The sequence below is a fragment of the Sminthopsis crassicaudata genome, chromosome 2, assembly GCF_048593235.1.
Source record: "Sminthopsis crassicaudata isolate SCR6 chromosome 2, ASM4859323v1, whole genome shotgun sequence".
NCBI lineage: Eukaryota > Metazoa > Chordata > Mammalia > Dasyuromorphia > Dasyuridae > Sminthopsis > Sminthopsis crassicaudata.
This window is the reverse complement of record NC_133618.1, coordinates 542,271,149-542,290,979: the sequence shown is the minus strand read 5'-3', so window position 1 is coordinate 542,290,979 and position 19,831 is coordinate 542,271,149. Positions and strand designations below refer to the sequence as shown.

Sequence of the window (19,831 nt, the reverse complement as noted above, 5' to 3'; positions counted from 1 at the left end):
GAGTCTAGACATACAGTAGACATTTAATAAATATTTTTGAATGACATGATTGATAATTGGACTGAGAAATCTTCAACAATTTTTTTTTTAAAAAATGAGGAAGATCATGTGCCACAAACAAAAAGAATCATAAAGATCCAAAGATTCTATGTTGTTGTTCAGTCATTTTTCATTCGTGTCTGACCCTTTATGCCCCTATTTGGGGTTTTCTTGGCAGAGCGATTTGTTATTTCCTTTTCTAGCTCATTTGACAGATGAGGAAACTGAGGCAAACAGAGTAAAGTGGCTTGCGTGGATCATACAGCTAGTAAATGTCCAAGGCCACACCTGAAATCAGGCCTTCTTGATCCCAGGCCTGGTGCCCTCTCCACAGCACTCCTAAGATAACCAAAGGTTTTTTGAAGGCTCTAGAACTTAAACATAGGCCAAAGAGTTTCTCAAATAGGGCTGAATCTGGCTTTGGAGCAACAAAGACCAAATCCTAGTCCTGTTTCTTATTATCAAGGTGACCTGGAGTGGCCTTTCTGGGTCTCTATTTCCTCACTTGCAAATTAAGGGTTTAGGATTAAATGATCCAAGACTGCTTTTCAGCCAATATCTCTGATACTCTAATATGGCATTGATTCTTAGCCTTTTCTCTATCATGGTCTCCTTTAAGAGTCTAGTGAAGACTTAGACTTCTTCCCAAAATAACGTTTCCAAGTGAACAAAATAAACTAATAAATATTTTGTGCAGAGAAAGTGTGAATAAAATAAATAAATAAAATAAAAATTTAAAAATGCAAAGGATTCTATGGAGATAAAAATCACCAAAATATTCCAAAACCAAACTGATACACCTCCAAGTGAAGAACTTCAAGGCTGCTCTCTATTCCTGAGCTCTTCTTCTGGTAGTGGAGCTTTCCAATACAATCTATTGGAAGCCAAATCCTCACTGCTAGGGGATGCTACAGCTTGTCATCCATTGGGAGAGAACCCAGAGTCACTTCCACACCCTGATGAGACACTTTAGAGTACAATGCCCTCAATAACCCCCCAGGAGCTCTCCTGGGGCCCTTCTGTCTTCAGCCCCAGCTCGGGCCCCCACCCACCCACTCCCCTCTCAAGAATGACTTAAGGTAATTTTAGCTCCTCAGATTTCACTCCGCCAAGGGCAAAATTCAAGGCTCTCCCCTAGTCAGCACCTCCCTCAGAACTAAGGTTGTTGGGCAGAGCTGTTTCCCAGCCACACCTTTGATAATCCTTTTCATAAACTCCAATTTATTCCTCTACCTCGGTCTTCCTCAGAAATAGGACAGGGTTCAAGGAGGCAGGCCTGTGGACTTGAGTATAAAGTCCAGAAGGCACAGCCTTCCCATTACTGGGGTTCTTGCTGAGGCACCCGACAGTGGCACCAGGTACTTGTGGAGAGATGCTCCTTAGCACCTGGTTCATTACCTCATGGGCCAGGCCAGATCCGGTCTCCTTCAAACTTCTCCTAACTTGTCCCAGGAAGCATTATGTGGTTCTAGAGCACTAGCTGGCTCCGTGATTTAAGGCACATAACTTTAGGGCTGGGCCTCAGTTTAACTCATCTGCAAAAGGAGGGAAATAGACTAGCAGATCTCTAAGGTTCCTCCTAACTCTATAATTCTATCAATAAAATTTTATCAAACAACTAATATTTATCTAAAATCTAGGTGGCCAACTCACCGAACTTTTCTAAGCTTTGGTTTCCTCAACTGTAAAATTTGGGAGTTGTGAACTCTTAGGTTCCTTTCTGCTCTATTTATAAGAAACCTATGGTCTTTCCAGACCTGTTGTCTCATCTGTTAGATACAGAGGTTCTCAATGGATGAGTTCAAACTTTTTCAGTCTTGTCTAACTCTCTGGGACCCCATTTGAGGTTTCCTTGGCAGAGATACTGGAGTGTTTTGCCATTTCTTTCTCCAGCTCATTTTACAGATGAGGAAACTGAGGCAAACAGGGTAAAGTGATTTGTTCAGAGTCACAGAGAAAGATTTGAGCTCATTCTGACTCCAGACCTGGCACTCTATCCACTGGGCCACCTACTTGCCCACTCAAAGACTTAGTTCTAAAAATTTCTGACTCCATATTTGCTTCAGCAGCACATTTACAAAAAATTGGAACAAAACAGAGATTAGTGGCCCCTGAACAGGGATGATACCCAAATTCCTGAAATGTCCCATATTTTTAAGACTCTGAGGAAAAACATACATGAGGAAAGACTGGCCTCAGATATTTAACACTTCCTAGCTATATGACCATGGGCAAAAGCACTTAACCCTAATTGCCTCAGGGAAAAAATAGAGGTGGGAGAATTCTCCTGATGTTTCACAGAGTGACAATTAACAGAAGATGACTACAGTTTCTTTTCTTTTGTAAACTCATTCAAAATATGAAAATCCAAAATATGTGCTTGACAGAACTCACTAATTTTGCTGAAGACACAGGCTAACTATACTAAAACCCAAGAAAAGAGATCTTTCTGACCCTGAGGTTAGGTAAGTCAGGCTTCCATCCAGTATAAGGACAATTTGGAAGGATTCATGGTTTCTTATAGAGAATCAGCATCCTCATTATGCATAAAGGATTAGAGGAAGGAAGGAAGATGAGAAAGGAAGAAAAGAAGATAGAAAGGGAAGGAAGGGAAGGAAAAAGGGAGGGAGAAGGGACACCTGAGTTCAAATCAGGCCTCAGACACTAAGTAGCAATGTGACCCTGGACAAAACACTTAACTTCTATCTGCCTCAGTTTCCTTACCTGTAAAATGGGGATAATAATAGTATCTACTTCACAGAGTTGTTATAAATATAAAATGAGGTATTATTTGTAAATACATTGCAAATCTTAAAAAGGCTTTATAGGTGCTTTGTTATATAATAGCATTATTATTATTTTACAGATGAGGAGATTGAAGTAATTTTGTCCAGCCAAGGCATATACCTGAGTTATCTAAGGTAACTTTTCATTCTACAGAAGAGAAAACTGAATCCCAAAGAGAAATGATGTATCCAATAACTGCTAGGACCAGAATTTAGACTTCATCTAGAACTATTCCATGTTATTTTCCAAAAACATGAAATGTTATTTGGTGGGGAGAAGGGGTTGAGGAATGTATTATTAAATGACCAGAAGCAGAGGTTTTCTTGAAATTATTAAAGCAAATCAGATCTGCAAAAATAAAGTTTTGTGTTTTTTTTTTTTTCTGGAAAAACACTGATGGCATATTGACCAGCTGGTCAAATATCATATAGGAACTGCCTAAAGTAAGGACTCAATTCATATAAATGCTTCAACCTCACATGAATAAATTATGACTGACATTGTGAGCCAATATAAATCTCCCTCTTCAAACCTAATTGGTTATTTCACTCAGCAAAATTGGAGAGGGCACCAACATAATCTGGGTGTGGTAAACTAATTGCTCAGTCAGAAAAAGAACAATTTTCTTACCAGTGCTGGGGGATAAAAAGAGAAGAGGCTAAACTGCGGATTGGATCACGAAGGCAACAAACAACAGCCTAGAGTCAATATGCCTTTACTGTGGTTTCTCTTGGCCATCATCCCTCAGTTCCATGATTTTTGACCAAAAGTTCAGAGAACTGGGAGAGCTCTCCAAGGTCATTCTCCTCTTAAAAGTGGACAAAGTAAGGTCCAGAGAGTTTAAGTGACTTTTACACAGATAGCAGAACCACATGATTCCAAAACTAGCACCCTTTCCATTGGACCATGATGCTTTGCTTTGTCTCTTTCCAGAGAGAAATGAGGAGGAGGGGAAGTCTTTGGAACTATTCTGGGGTTTTTTGGTGGTTGTTTTTCAGGGGGAAAAAAAGAAGGATGTTTTTCCTATTCATCTTCTAAGACTCCAAGTACAATCTTATATTTTCATACATTTGTGAATACAGTATCATGATGCATCAATTCTGTACCATTGTTTTCCCTGACACTCATTCCCTTTGTCTAGGGAGTCTCAGCTAGACATGTTGAATTAACACTCTGCCTTTGTCAAACCCAGATTCCTTAATAACTTGACCAACCCATTCACTCCCAGCCTACCAAGTGATTCTCCTTCCTAAGTGCAATTGGATTTAGAAGTGTCCACTTAAAGCATTGTGGAAGATGCAATATATAAGACACAATATTGTCGTAGAGGAATTTATAGCTAGGTGGGAAGATAAGATATAGACACAGGAAAAGCTAAATAGACATACAAGACAACCAACCACACCACTGATGTCATGTCATGGTATATTATAAATCATCAAACAAGTGGTTCAGATAATTGTTATCAGGGAACAAAGGCAGTCATGGTGGATTAGTCAGGGAGGACATAGACCATGAGCAAGTCCAGAAGCATGGCTAGGATGGAGAAAGGAGGGTGCTTCTCAAATGAAGGGAATCAGAGAAAGCCTCAATGAGTGAGATGTATTTGGAGGACAGTGAAAACTGGCTGACAGAGGAACAGATTGGATTCATCCTCTTGCCCAGCTATTTTGGAAAATGCTGCTCTGTTTGCACTGTTCAGGAGCGGAGGAAGGGGGATGGATTAGCATGTTCTATCCTTGGGTATCTGTGTTCAGAAAGATTGCTCAGCATAGTGAACACACCACTACTTATACAATGTCCTATGACCTGTCCATCAGCAAGGGCTCAGAGATCTCCCAGAGCCCCCACCACTGAATGGGTGAACCTGTGGAGGAGTGCCTGCTACTGTCAGCAAAGTAGATTCCCTGCCACAGTAAAAAAAGGTCTTTGATGAATTTAAAAAAAAAAAAAAAACACACACACACACACAAAAAAAAAAAACCTACAAAAAAAAAGTCAGGGCTAGGTAGAAGAAAGACAAGAAGAAAAGGCATAAAATGGACTGGGCTAACTTATTGACCTCTAAGGTCCCTTCTGAGTCTACATTTAGGATTTTATGAACTCTAGTCCATCCTTTCAAACCCCACCTCAAATATAACTTCTTAAAACAACAACAACAACAACAACAACAACTTTACATCATCATTCCCTTCCCCAGGAAAAAAAACCAGTATTTACGTGCCAGGTCCTGTGCTGAGGGCTTTACAAATGTGATCTCATTTGATGCTTACAATCTGCCTTGGAAGGTAGATCTTATTATCATTCCAGTTTTATAGTTGAGGAAACTGAGGTAAACATGACTGTCCAGAGTCATATAGTAAGTGCCTGAGGCTGGATTTGAATTCTGGTCTTCCTGACTTCAGCCAAGTATTTCATCTACTGCATTACCGAACTGCCTCAAATGGCACTTTTTTGGCCTCTTCAAATTAACATGCACTATTCTCTACTGCAGCTAGCTGTTCATGTCACCTACCCACCAACTTGAAGGCAACCTCCATGAGGGAAAGGATCTTGTCTTTTCTAAATGTTGTCTCACTTAGAATCGTGCACATTGTAAGAGCCTAATAAATGCTAGCAGGAAACCGGCCTTGTCTGTCTTTAAAGATAATTAGGAAGATCAGAAGAGATAAGATAAGTGAAAGTACTTTATGAAAAGTAAAACACCAAGGAATGCAAGGACTTATTAGTGATTCTGCAAAGGAAATTGCAGCTGCAACTGGCTCATTATGATTTTAATTCACTGTATAGGGGTGCAGCTGCTGAGGAAGCCTCAGCCTCTTGGGCTCTGGGCCAATGGCAGTGAGACTGAAAGATATACGAACAATATTTCCTGGTATTCCACAAGTCTTGTTAACAGAAGCTAAAGACGAGCCCTGCCCACAAGTTACTTAGCTCTTTGCTCCAAAAAAGCTACCTCATTCCTGCTGGCTCTAAACCCTCTGCACATCTGTCAATCTTTCTCCCCCATAACCCTTCCTCAAAATTAAATTACTGGAAGTGAATGTAAATTGTTAGCACTACTGTCTATCTACCCAGGTTACTTATACCTTCAGAATCTAATACTTAATGTGCAACAAGAAAATGGTATTTACACACATATATTGTATCTGGGTTTTATTGTAACACATGTAAAATGTAGGGGATTGCCTGTCATTGGGGGGAGGGAATAGAGGGAGGGCGGATAATTTGGAAAAATGAATACAAGGAATAATATTATTAAAAAAATTACTCATGCATATATACTGTGAAAAAAAATTCTAAATAAAAAATAAAATAAAATAAAAATTAAATTACTGGGCCACATGTCATTCTCTATCTCCAAAATATTCTTCCATTCTCTTCCTTTCCACCTTCTGAATTGGGAGGTGTCCAGCTCTCAGAAGCCAGGACAATATTTATCCCACTTGTTTTCCTCACATTGTTCTTGCTATCAACAATAAGTATTTACTAATATTTTAAAGTAATTATATATGTGTGTGTGTATATACATATATATGTATATATATATATATATATATCAAAACTATAAGAAAGTAACTAAGCATAAGGTGCAGACATGAATAAGATTTGTCTTCTGCTTCTAGGACCTCGCAATCTAAGTGAAGGCAAAAGATAAAATACAAGGCAGCACTCACAATACCCTATCCATGATGCCCACAGTTAAGTGCTACTGAGATCAAAGGGAAAGAGAGATTTCCATGCACTGGGGTAGTCTGGGCAGGATTCATGGCAGAGGGAATCCTGAACCCGAGCCTTGAAGGACGGCATTTAAGTAAGTGTAAAGGAGAAGGAAGGCCTTTGTTCAATGCTAATCAAAGGGGTCTGCCAAGGGAAAAACTGGTAATTCAACCTAAAAGGAGAGTCCCCTAATATAATCACCTCAACCACAAGGGCTCTAATGGGGCAGAGATACAAATCTTCATTTTTATCTTTAACATATAACCATCCATGTCTTCATTTTCCCGTCTATTAAACAAGGACAGCAAACCCATGTCAAAAACTCTGAGAAGTCCAAATAAGGGCTTAGCATATTGCTTATCTGACCCACGCAATCAATCAACAGTGAGAAAACTGGGAGTCTTCAAGGAATGACTTGCTTAGTGCCAGTGGCATCCAGGTGCTGGATAAATTGATGAATCACAGCCAGAAAGGAAATTTGCCAAATAGTATCAATCACTTACATCAGCTAAAGCCGAGAGCCCACACTCACACCTGGGGAAAGGTAAGAGGAAACTCTAAGGGCTTCTGATGGGCTCAATCTTGTTGGATCAGCACCTCCTCTGCATAGTCAAAGCATAATAATAACAGACAGCATTTATAGAGGGGCAGCTAGCTAGTGGATAGAGCGATGCACCTGGAGTCTGGAAGACTCATCCCTCCTCAGTTCAACTGTGACCTCAGACAATTACTATGTGTGTGACCCTGGGCAAGGCCCTGAGCCCAGCTGGGATCCATTATTCTTTGCACTGCAACATTCCACTCAGACTCATCCTAAAACTCTCAAAGGCAAAGTTAAAACTAAAATATAATCGAGGTTCAATACAGTGCTAGATCACCCCTCAGTACTATGGAAGGGCACTGGGCTAAGTATTGGGACTTTCCAGTCCTGGTTACTTCCTTGGGTCTCAGCTTCCTTATCAATTCAATGGGTATACCAATGCCTAACCTACTTATGTCAAAGGGTTTTTGGATTTCTTTCTTTTTTTATTTTTTAAGTGTAGCATGAAGAAATACATAAAGGCTCTATGATTTCCTTGTTGTGGGCACACAATTCATCTCTTCACTATTGTGATATCTTGCTTTTCCTTGTAAGTATATAATAAATTCAATAAACAGTGGTCTGGTTTGTTTCCATCTTGTTTTTCTTTTGTTACATTCCTTGTGCATTTTTAAATGTTGTGATGACTCTTTTTCCTTTTATTTATATCACTTGATCCTTCTCCCTCCCAAATTACCTTCCCCAACAGAAAAACAAAAATAAATATCCACAGTCAGACAAAACAAATTTCCACCCTTTATATCCTGGGTCCATCAACTGTCAGGTGATAGCAAATTTCATCATCAGGGATTGTGGTGGGTCATTGAATTGATCAGAATTCTTAAGTCTTTCAAAGCCGATACAAAGAAGTCTCCTGAAGATTATAAAATTCAAAGGAATGAAGCCCTTACAGGGACATACCAGGTACTAAAACAGACAAGAATGCAGAGATTTGGGGAGTGGGAGGCTGGAAGGGAGGGACCTCCTGGGGTTCATCACATTACACTATGGAAGCAGGAATTCATTACTTACAGTCTTCCATCTTTGGGCTAGATGGAATTCATGGCACTCCTATTAATCTCTTATTCTCAGTAAGAGACTATTCTGAAATGGGATGAGTCAACATCTTGAACTACTGTGGTAATAGGGCTGTTAGGTAAGGCTGCTGTTACGCCAACCCTGTTCCCATTCCAGATCCAAATAGAACAGCTACTCAGAGACTCATGACATGTGTCAACCAAGTTCTGACAGCAAAAAGACATTCTTGGTGTATAATATGCAAGGGATGGACAGCTCCCCAGACTGCAGGGACAGGAATATTGTAGCATCCTTTACAAACTTGTAATCTCTTTCATCAAATTACAAAAGCCTATTTCACTTTGCCAGGAAACCAAAAATATTCTAACTATGCCTCTGGGGAACCACAAAATGAGCCATTACCACAATAGCTACCACTATCCTTTAATCAATACTGACCCTTGGGCTAAAAAAATAAAATAAAATCAGACATTGCCCAACCTACATCTGCACACAAACCCAAGAGAACTTTTTTAAGGCACCTAACTCATGATGACTCTTAACCAAGAAAACCCAAGCCAAGATGTGGTAGAGGTATAAAAAGGCACTTGAGGCCTTTATACTTGAGGTATAAAAAGGTACCTGAGGCAGAGACCCTTGGTTCAAATTCTGGCTCTTCCACTCAATATGAAAACTTGGATAAAAATTGCTTAATTTGCTGTTGTTGTAAAATATTTTTTCAATTCATAACTTAAACATCAAGATGGACGTTGTCATATATAAAACAAAAGAGAAAGGGAGGGTGACACATGCAGCTGCAAGCTGTACCACGAGCAACTTGCTTCTACCTCCAAGTAATGAACTCAAGATATTGTTTTCAAAGCTGTCCTGCTTGTCTGGGTTTCCTACATTGACCTTCTTTTTGTTATCATTTGTGCATTTTTAAAAGTTTTAATAAAAAAAAAAAGAATCAGTGATTCACTTTCTTCTTCCCCCACCCCCGGCTTGGTAATTATTGCTAGCTCTACTTTTCCCACCGCCCCCCAAAAATTAAAGAAAAAACCTTAATATGCTGTAAACATGGGAAGCTAATACTTATAACTAATGAGCACTACTTGCCTCAAGTAGTCCTCCCCCCTTTAGAGACCTTCCCCCTTTCTTATATCTTTCCCCTACTATTTCTCTTTTCCCTTCTATTTAGACTTATAACTCTTAAGAAGTGTATCTCTATTATAGAAGTTAATAGGGGTATACTTAAATAATGTGTTTATAAATTAACTTTGATGTGATGATTAAAAAATATTAATTAAGGGGTGGGGAAAAAAAGGACTGCATTAGGAAAAGAGGAAAGGGGAGGCAAAATAGGGTAAATTATATCCCATGAAGAGGCATGAAAGACCTATTAGAGTAGAGGAGAAAAGAGGAGGGGGTAGACATTGTTTGAACCTTTTCTTTCACTGAAGTTGGTTCAAAGAGGAAATAATATACACATTCAGTTGGGTACAGAGATCTCTCTTACCATACAGGGAAGTAGGAGGAAAAGGGGAAAAGAAAGGGGAAGACCATAGAAGGGAGGGCAGATTGAGGGAGGCAGTGGTCATAAGCAAAACACTGAATAGGAGAGATAAGGTGAAAGGAGAGAAAGAAAAGTATAAACGGGAAAAATAGGATAGAGGGAAATATGCAGCTAGTAATAACTGTGAATGTAGATGAATAAACTCTCATAAAATGGAAAGAAAGCAGAATGGATTAAAAACTAGAATTCTACAATATGTTGTTTATAGAATAAATTTAAATCAAAACATCTCCAAGTTTTCACCTCTACCCAAGTAGTTAGAAAAGATGACAAAGGATAGAAATAGTTGGATGTTGGAAGGACTGTGGGAAAATAGGCACACCAATGCACTGGTAGTGGAAAGTGAATTGGCCCAACTGTTCTAGAAAGCAATTTGGAGTCATACAAGGAAAGTGATTAAAATATCAAAACCCTTTGATTCCATTGGTGGTCATCAACCCCAACAATGTCCATTACAAAATGCCAGGATTCACATACATTAAAATATTTATAATGACACTTTTTATAATAGCAAAGAACTAGAAACAAAATGGTTCTTCTCTTATTGTAGAAAGGCTAAATAAATTATGGCACATGAATGTAATGTGAGGTTATTATGCTCTATAAATATATTGAACACAGAAGCATGGGAAGACATGAACTAATGAAAAGTAAAGCAGATCCAGGAAAACAACAAACAATTATTACGATGATGTTTAACTGAAAAGGACAACAATAACACAACAATTAAGATGGAAAGCTGCAAAATTATAATGACTAACCAGTCTCAAAATTCTACTTCCTAGTAAAGGCAGGGACCATGAGAGTGGAACACCGCATATAACATCAAGCTTTTCCAGTAAGTTGGTGAGGTTTTTTTTTTTTTTTTTTTTTTTTTTTTTTTAATTTTTGCTCTCTGAGAGGAAAAAAAAGGGAAGGAAATAAAAACAACAGATAACAATAAAAATTTACTTTTAAAAAGTTAAATCTTAAAGAGATTTCTAATGGAAGTGGAAAGAGGAAGATGATCGATTCAGACAGGTTTATCAGTGTAAATGCTAATGCTATCAATGAGATTTCTTTTAATAAGCAATTTATTAGCTAGTTCATGGGCCAAAGGGTTTAAAGTTAGAGATCTCTTTGACTATTAGCTTTATAACAGACTGATTTCCCTTCTCTGGAGAGGTAGTGTGGTAACACGGTGGCTGGTTCTAAGAGCCAGGCTCAGCCACCTGACACTCACACTAGCTTACTTAACCTCTCAGGTAGCTCTCTAAACCAGAAGTCCCAGAGAAGGCCCCAACTTGGATTAGTTAAGGGAGATCCCTCATCCAAGAATGTATCTCTAGCAGTGAAATCCCAGGTATGGCAAGCGCTGTCCCCTCTAAAAAGCAATCCCAATTCCTCAACACATGCTATACAGCACGGCAACATACTCATAATATGTGTGCAAATGGGGCATAGAGATCAATTTCTGTCTCACTGACAAATTAAGACTCAGGCCAGTTGTTGGCAATGTCTCCTTCCTCACCGTCTTTGAGAGGGGCACTCCATCTCTGGTACTCCCTCATCTCCCTCATCCTCCTCATCCCCCCCCACACACACACACACTCACCAGCCCTCAGGAGTATAAAAAAGGGGGAGTCAAAAACTTGAGCATACCCCCTTCAAGGGTTATGAATCCCTGTTCTAGAGACAAGAGCTATTCAGCAAACTCAGGATCTGCTGAACCTTACCCTTGGCCCCCAGTAGCAGCTGGCATCAGGCCCGGATTTCAGTCTCCATATTCCTCCTTTACACTGTCCTTAACCAGTTGTAGCCCCCTTCTTCCCACCACCATATATCTTCAGGCCTAGACCCACCACTCCAAGATTGCTTCCAGTCTGGGCAAAGAGTCACAGTGATTACCCTAGGATGGAGCTCACTCAAGTATCTTCTGAAATATAGAGCTCTATTTCACCTGAGAAAGCTGTGCTAAGGAATAATAACTGTGAATGTAGATGAATAAACTTTCTCATAAAATGGAAAAAAAGCAGAATGGATTAAAAACTAGAATTCTACAATATATTGTTTATAAAATAAATTTAAATCAAAACATCTCTAAGTTTTCACCTCATACCCAAGTAGTTAGAAAAGATGACAAAGGATAGAAATAGTTGGATGTTGGAAGGATTGTGGGAAAATAGGCACACTAATACACTGGGGGCCTAGGATGGAGTAGATGGGAAATGGAGAGGGACAGGGCTGGCTCCCAAGGCAACTGCCAAATTCTCAGTGTGATCATTTACATCTCAGACATTAGCAACCATCCCAAATCAGGGTTTGATTTATCATTTTATTAATTGTTGACATTTAAGAAAGTGAAAGAGAAAACATCTAAAATAAAAATTAAACCTAAAGTGTATTCCCCATACTTTTTTTTTTTAAGTTCCAGTTGTTAAATATTTACTAGTATACCCATGGAGGAGGAGGAGAGAAGGAAGGAGAGTATCAAATTATTTTTCCTGTTAACTGCAATCAGTATTATTCTGATGCAATCAGTGAACCCTGCTGTTCTCTCATCTAGAAACCAGTCCTTGCTCCCTGACTGACCAGCTTGTCGCACTGTTACTTAGGTCCTGCCATACTGGAGGACACAAGCAAAGATTAAAGAACTAAACACAGAGTTGTTTTTTTTTAAATACAATAAACTATTGTATTTAAACTATTTACTCAGAATTTTTTAGAAATTATAAAGACTCAAATAATTAAAATTATTTTCTTCCTCCACAAACAACAAATACAAAATATAATCTGGCATTCATAAATCCAACTTTTAGGATACATCATGGAGTCAGTGACTATTCTCCTAGTCCTGAATGAAAAATCTTGATGTTTAAAATGAGAACACTAAAGCTCAGCAAGAGCCTTATATGCCTTCTGAATCATCGAATGCAATTAATTTTTATAATTATTTATAATAATACAATTTTATTTATTCTCTTCTAGTTTGGGATGAAAAATTGGCAATCCATATATAGCATCTCTTGTAAATCTCAGTAACAAGATCACACAGTCACAGAATCAGAGAACTGTATTAGAGTTGGAAAGTACCTCAAAAATCATCTTAATTCAGCTTTCTCATTTTATAGACCAGAAAACGGAGGCCCAGAGAGATGAAATGACCTGCAAAGCAACCAAATACTCTGAACGAGAACAGTCTTTTCCTCATCCATGGAAAAACAAGAATTCTTTACATATTTTTGTTGAATTAAATCAAAGGATGGAAGACAGTTTGATATATACTGTTAAAAGCTAAAACTAGGGCCATCTCTATCCTTGTCCAGGAACCCATCTGTCATGATTCTCTAGAGTAAGGGATTCCCTAGCTTTGGTCCTGGCTCAATCGCTTTGTAATTAATCTTAAACAAATTACTTTTCTTACTTGAAAAACTGTTGGGTTGGTGTGGGTCTCTACTTCTTCAAGAGAAGCCTTAGATTGGATTTGTATATGTGTGTATATATGTGTATATGTGGGCATGTGCACGCATGTGTGCAAAAACATGTATATATGTCTATATAGACATGCATGTTACAATAAATTTGTACATGTAAATATACGAGTACATCTTTTTCTCAGTTCTCATGATGTGTCTATATATGTGTATATACACATGCTTAAATACATAGATATGTGTGCATAAAAGTGTATATATGTCTATATAGGTATGCAATTGTGCAATAAATTTGTACATATAAATACAGACACATGTGTATCTTTTTCTCAATTCTCATGACCTGCTATGTAAACATATATTTAAATATATAGCTATATGTGTGTATGTGTGCATAAAAGTGTATACAGGCATGCATATGTGCAATAAATTGGTGCATATAAGTACACACACAGTATATCTTTTTCTCAGTTCTCATGACCCGTCTATATGTATGTACATACATATACTTAAAGATACATAACATATACGTATACGGATGCACACAGGCAGCTTATAATAAAAGCTGAGAAAATACAAATATCGAGTTTTATAGGCTCTTAGAGTTTGGGTTTTCCTCCTAGTTGGGGGGGAGGGGGGGAAAGGGGCCGGGCCGGAAGCCAGGCCTTGAGTAGCCACAGGAAGGCTGCTCTGCCGCCTCTTCCCCCCACCCTGGGCATCTCCACCCCCCGACATCTTATTGGACAAGGACACGTCCTCCACGTTGCACAACTAATCCTCTCCTTATCGGCCAGTGAACTTCCACCCTCTCAGGGCAGCCGAGTCATCTCTGCTTTCCATTTTCACTCTGGCAAAGTCAATATTTACTAGCCGTGTTGCTAAAACAGGCCCGGGCCTTGATTGTGCACCAACCGCTGAGACCGCTCTGGGAGCCCAGTACTCCCGGTGCAGCAGCAGTCAGGCCCGAGTCCCCGGAAGGCGACTCAGAGACTGGGTGGTCACTCCACCTCTGGCACCGAGACGCTCTGCCCGAGAGGAGAAGCTGGTGTAGAATCAAGGCTGGCTCGGGATGGAAGCAGGAGGGAGCCAGGCTTTCCTCTCCATGGTAGTAACAACTACTCTAGGAAGGCAGCGTGCTCACACTCCAAGGAGGCCCGAGAGTGTCTGGGCTCTCTCTAAGGAGATGGCTCATTTCCCTAAAAACCAGGGGCACGGGGTCATAGAGGAAGAGTTCAAAGGGACCTTGGGGCCGAGTAGTCCAGTGACCTCATTTCTCAGATAAGAAAGGAAACTAAGCCTCAAGGAAATCGGGTCACTTGCTGGAGAACACGTAGCTCCATCGTCTGGGGCAGGAGCTCAATCCTGGCCTGCTGCTGGGTCACACACTTTCTCCACACATACAGAGAGAATTCCTGAACTGGGGGTGGCTCGACAAGCTCCATTTAACCTGGGTGTTCCAAGATGGGGGGAGTCACTTCTTTGCCTTTTTCTCCTTCTTGGTTCCACGTGTTTTTCTCCATTTGACCCCCTGGCAGGTAAATAAAAGCAGTGGTACCTTATGGCCCCAGAAAACTCCAAGCACCCTGGGCCAGAGAGCCTCGTCCCCCTGTGTGACTGTGAGTCATTATGAAAGGCTCTCTGCAGCTCTGGGGGCCCTGGCCCTTCTTCCTCTCCCAGCATCTCCACAGTGACTGCAGCGGGCTTCCAGCCCCAGCCGCTTCACAGTGTAAGATGGGCCTGGTGTCCGTGACCCTCCTACAGCTGGGGACCAAGGGGGCACATGGCCGGGGCAGCCCTGGCACCCAACAAGGCAGAACAAGTGAGCATTCTGTGCATCTGCCCGGGATAACAAAGAAACTCCCCGTGCGGGGTTCCCCCTCCCCTCCAGGGCTCACTAAGGAAACAATGAGAAGCATCCAACCACACGGAGAAAAGCACCCAGTCTTTATCATGATGCAATGAGAGAGCCGGACTGGCCCAGCTGTTTCCTAGCTGGGACTGAAGGCTCTGAAAAGGGAAATCATTCAGGCGACCCTCGGACCACCAGCCCTGTGCAAAGGGGGCTCTAAGAGAGACAACCAAGTCCCTCCTACCAGAGCCAGACAGAGCTAGCAGGATCAGTCGGTCCGGGTCCAAAGGCCTCAACTAAATCCTAGTCTCCCTTCCTGATCCTGGTCACAGTCTCTGCCTCTCCATTTATGGAGGGTCTTTGGGGATTCTGATCTTCACTTGGTTGTCCATGGCTTTCCTGAAACTTAATTCTCCCAAACCAGGGGGCTCTGGGCTCCAGAACTTTATATAGGGACGTGAGGGTTTGTAGTCACCAGCCTTGGGTTTCAATCCCATCTCAGCCTCTTCCCTAGCTCTGTGATCCCAGACTTCTCAAGGAAGCCTCAGCACTCTCACCTGTGAAATGGGATAACAGCATCTACTAGTTGTTGTCAAAATCAAGTGCAATAACTTATGGAAATGTACTTTGTAAGCCTTCAACTGCCACCCAGATGCCAGCTCTTATTATCTTTCCATTATTCTCATTTGTATTATTTTCATTAATATCAGATTGAAAAATCAGTAAGTCTAATAGCCTCAGTTTATCTTTCACTTGAAAATGCCAATTTAGTAAATTATTTCTATGTACAATTTCACATCTTAACAGATTTACAATTGAAACCATTCATATTGGAACCATTATTGGTTTATATTTTGACAACAAACTAGCTGAGTCCTCCATCTTGGTCATAGGAAATAGGACTCCGGGTCCCAAGTTCCACCCAGTAGCTGGCCACAGAAGAACTGGCAAAGACTTCGGTAACTCCCATTCTGGAGCAAAGAAGTCCCAAATTTGGTAAATCACACAATAATCTCTATTGAGCATTATAACCTTAACGACTCTTTTGTGGGCATAATGGATGGAAGGGCAGCAAGGATGATACAAAGAAGTCTAAGATAAAGTTCTTGCTCTTGAAGAGTCCGAAATCTGGTGAGGGACATGAAAATATCACGTAAGGAATCATTTAAAATGATATCAGAAAACATTATCAGTGCAACAAATGCACAAAGAATATCAGATATAGCCGTTCTAAAGGCTTCCTGGAGGGGGATCTTCAAGAATGAGTTGGCTGGATAAGAGAATACAGGGTGTTCTGGGAAGGGGAACAACATGAGCAAGAACACAAAGGCATGAATTGCTTGAGAAATGCTGATTACAGCGAGCCCTTCCCTGTTAGCGGGTGGGAGAGTGGGCTGAGGAAGAAGCATCCTATGAAACCTCTTAGCTGGCCCAAACCCAGAATCAAAACCACTGGACTCTGAATATAGAAGTAATGGAGTCACAGTCTGTCATTTCTACATGGCCTGAGGACAAAAGGGAAAGAGATGGGCCAACCCTTCCCACCAGTGACCTCGCTCTGCTCCGCTCTGAAACATGCCCCAAATCCACACATCTTCTGAGGGAACAGAGGGGCCCTAAGTACCAGACTTCTCAATTCAGAGGCGGGGGCTGTGTAAGTGGTCACCTGCTAACCAAGCGGGGCCCCCTACAAACGGCAAGGAAGGTATATCGTGTACCCCGATGTGCCCAAGCACCACATGGCTTTCAGAAAAGAGCCAAGCTAGTCCCCCAGCCCCACCTTTAAGGAGGTTTCTCCATCAGAGATTCAGGTAAAACTTTACGAGGAGTTTCTTAACAGGCACTTAATACTGAAATGCTTGTTGAACTCAATTCAACATAAGGCTGAGAAGGCATTATTTCCTGATACCCAAAGAGAACATCTTTTTCTCTGAAAAATTCTTCTTTTAAGATAACTCAATAACTTTGTATCCATTTTTCTGCTATGCACAGCACAATTTCTATTTCATTTGCGTCTTATCACTTTCTCCAAATTATACAATAAAGTCTTCCTTAACTCCTCTCAGCCCCAGGGTCTTTATCAGCAAAGTGATAATAATAATCCCTCTCTTGCTGATCTCATTGGGGTATTAGGAGGATTAAATGATAAGATGCCCTTGCATCTGAAGACCCCATAGATATAAGATGATATTATTACTATTTCATTCTCTCCAGTCCGTCAGCATAAGCTCACTACTGGCTGACTGTCTCACTTCCTCTGGACTTTTTGATGTTCTCAGTGCAGGAAGCTAAAAACAGGGATGCAATTTCTCAAAATCAATAAAATTCAGTAAATATTTATTAAAGGCCTACTGTGTACTATTAAGTTGGTAGGCAATGGATCAGTCCCAGAAAGAATTTACCCTAGATCAGTTCTTTACAAGTGCTTTTTAAAGATTTATTTTTGAAAGGGGCTCATGGAAAAATAGGAAAATCAATGGCTTGTTAGCAGAGTTGTGAACTGATCCGGACATTCCAGAAAGTAATTTGGAAATATTCTCAAAAAATTATTCAACTTTGTACACCCTTTGACCCAGTAGTATCACTAGTACTGATAAAAGAAAAACAAATAAGAGATTTTTAAAGGGTATGGCACAGTAGAGAAGGACTCATATATTTTAAAATATTTATAGAAGCTATTTTTGTCTTTGTAAATAATTGTAGATATAAGAGGGTAGCCATCCATTGAGGAACAACTAAAAAAATTATGGTGTATGAATATCCTGGAATATTATAAGAAATAAAGGGGGGCAGCTAGGTGGTGCAGTGGATAGAGCACCAGCCCTACAGGAAGGAGGACCCCAGTTCAAATATGGTCTCAGACACTTAACACTTCCTGGCTCTGTGACCCTGGGCAAGTCACTTAACCCCAATTGCCTCAGCAAAAATAAATGAATAAAAAATTTTTAAAAAGAAAATAAAGGGGACAATTTCAGAGAAACCTGCAAGAACTTATGTAATTTGATCCAGAATGAGTAAGTAGAACCAAGAGAACAATTTCTACAATAACAACAGTATTGCAATGATATATTTTTTTTTTTTAAATTAGGTAAAGTAGGCCATTCTCTGCCTCATTTCTAACCTAGCCTTAGTCATTGAGTGGGCAGTTGCCTCAGTCAAACTGAGACCTGTTAAAGACTTTAATCTAAAAGGCCACTGAAGTCAGGGCCAACATGGCTAGTTCTCTTTCTTTCTCTTCTTCTCCATCCGTCTGTCTATCCATCCCTCTCTCCATTTCTTCCCCTTCCTGTGGATCCTCTGCCCAAAGGAATGTAAATTTTGATTGCTGAAATTTCACAATTTATATTGGGTTCATAGGCTAGATTTCTTTTGTAAGAACCTTGCCTTCAACCCAGATCACTCTGGCTCTCATTGATTGGCCAACAAAACGTCCCAGACTGAGCCTTATTTGATCTTTGGGCCATGATTGGCTCAGAGTGAATATAAATAACAATTGTTTCTATTTTGGCCAGATTTTCCTCTCCCAGATTGATTTTTTTAACTAGATAAAAAAGGCCATTTTTGCCTCATTTATTTCTTGCCTAGCCTTAATCGAACTGAGATCTGGGAAACGACCTTAGTTTAAAAAGGCCAGTTTCCCACTGCATCTAGGACCATTTACAGTCATCCTGATACACATCTGGCCATTGGACCCCCCTGGAAGGGAAAGTGAAGCAAGAGACCTTACCTAGCCGCCCTCACTTAAATCCAATTCATTTGCATGTCATGGGTCACCTCCCTGATGTCATAGTCCTCTTCAAGCATGAAGGACAAACAATAACAAACAACTTGGAAAATCTTGAAAACTGTGATTTATTTCAATCATCAACTATGACATCAGAGAACTCATGATGAAACAAGCTACTTGACATGATGGACTCAAAGTGCAGACTGAGTCAAACATTTTTTAGACTTGGCCAATGTGGGAATTATGGGCAGGAAGGTAGCAGAGTTGATAGGATCCTGGCTCTGGAGCTTCAGATACTTACTAGGCAAGTCACTTAACCCTGTTTGCCTTAGTTTCCACATCTGTAAAATAAACTAGAGAAGGAAATGGCAAACCATTCCAGTATCTTTGCCAAGTAAACCCCAAATGAGGTCACAAAGAGTCAGACAAGATCGAACAATAACAACAATAACAATGTGGGAATTTGTTTTGACTATACATATTTCTTACAAGAGTTTTGTTTTTCTTTCTTTTTCAATGAGGAGGAGATTAGGCAGGAGGGAGAAAAGGCATATTTTTGCTAATTGAATAAAAATAAAATTTAATTAGAAAAAGAAATCATAAAAAACCCAAAAACAATAAAAGGCATGGCATTTGACTAAAGAGAACATAAGAAAAACCAGAAAGAATGATAGACAAGCATGCTAAAAACTATGCTGAATCTCATCTCTGCCTATCTGAGCTAAGATCAAGTGTATATTTAAAAATAAAAATAAGAAGTATGTGGCATAAATGTGTGGTTTCCAGTACAACCTTCTTCTGTTCTACTATGTTCATGGAAATGCTTTCTTTGGTCTCTTAAGTCGAGAATAAAAAATATTTTTAAAAGCAGCACAGAATTTGGCTGCAGCTTGAAGGTCCTCCTTGGAGCCCCATTACCTGGGGTTCTCCTCACTTAGTTCTGTTCTTACTCTCTTGTACCACTTCCCTTTCTCCTCCTCCTCCCCAGCCCCCATCTAAGATCTCTCCATCCCTGGTACAAGGATTTCCAAAGTATCACAAACCAGACCAGAAAGGGCCATTTCTACCACCTCAAACAGGAACTCCCTCCACAACTATTCCTCATCTCAGGCTCTGAATCCTC

General features: G+C 40.2%; 1 protein-coding gene and 1 pseudogene across 4 annotated transcripts in view; one reads left to right on the top strand and one right to left on the bottom strand.

Annotated features, from left to right (window-relative positions):
* Positions 1-19,831, bottom strand: part of DAPK2 (death associated protein kinase 2) — a 190,114-nt gene that overhangs the window by 123,908 nt on the left and 46,375 nt on the right. The gene's annotated exons all lie outside the window — the stretch shown is intronic.
* On the top strand, positions 2,097-2,195 carry LOC141559186 (U6 spliceosomal RNA; annotated as a pseudogene).